The following is a 594-nucleotide window of genomic DNA, read 5'->3' as shown; positions in this document are numbered from 1 at the left end:
TCAGTTGCCAAGCATCTGAATGTAAATCACAAGACCCTGGAGATGCTGCAACATTCCAGCTGATCGGCGCTTCTTCTGGGCTCAGCAGAAGCACCAGGATCAGTGCCGAGCTCCAGCTGGAGCCTGGCGCTGATCCTGGCGCTTCCGCTGAGCCCTGACAGCCCTGCAGCTCCAGCCATCTCTCACTCAGGCTTGTGCGGTGCTGCCACTGGTTCAGCTCATTCCCCTCCCCCGCTACCACTTTTATAGGATGGTCGCGTACCACCTGCCAGGTGCCAATGTACCACAGGTATCCGTACCACTGGTTGAAAAGCCCTGTCCTAGAGAGTACAGGCTAGTGCCTCAGTCAAAAGTTCCATCACCTAATGTAGTAGCTCATTTTTACCAAACTCCTGGAGGCATCTAGCTGTTGCCACTGGAAGCAAGACCTTAAATTGGTTATATATTTACCTGATCCCAACAAGGTTCCATTTTGTTAAATCTATCTACATAGAACAGAACAGAATAGAATAACAGGGAAGGGACCTTGGAGGTCTTCTAGTACAAGCCCCTGCTCAGGCAGGAAACCCTATTCCATTTCAAACAAATGGTTAT

Source organism: Protobothrops mucrosquamatus, unplaced genomic scaffold (genome assembly GCF_001527695.2).
Source record: "Protobothrops mucrosquamatus isolate PMUCROS unplaced genomic scaffold, P.Mucros_1.0 scaffold6, whole genome shotgun sequence".
Classification (NCBI taxonomy): domain Eukaryota; kingdom Metazoa; phylum Chordata; class Lepidosauria; order Squamata; family Viperidae; genus Protobothrops; species Protobothrops mucrosquamatus.
This window is presented reverse-complemented; position numbering follows the sequence as displayed.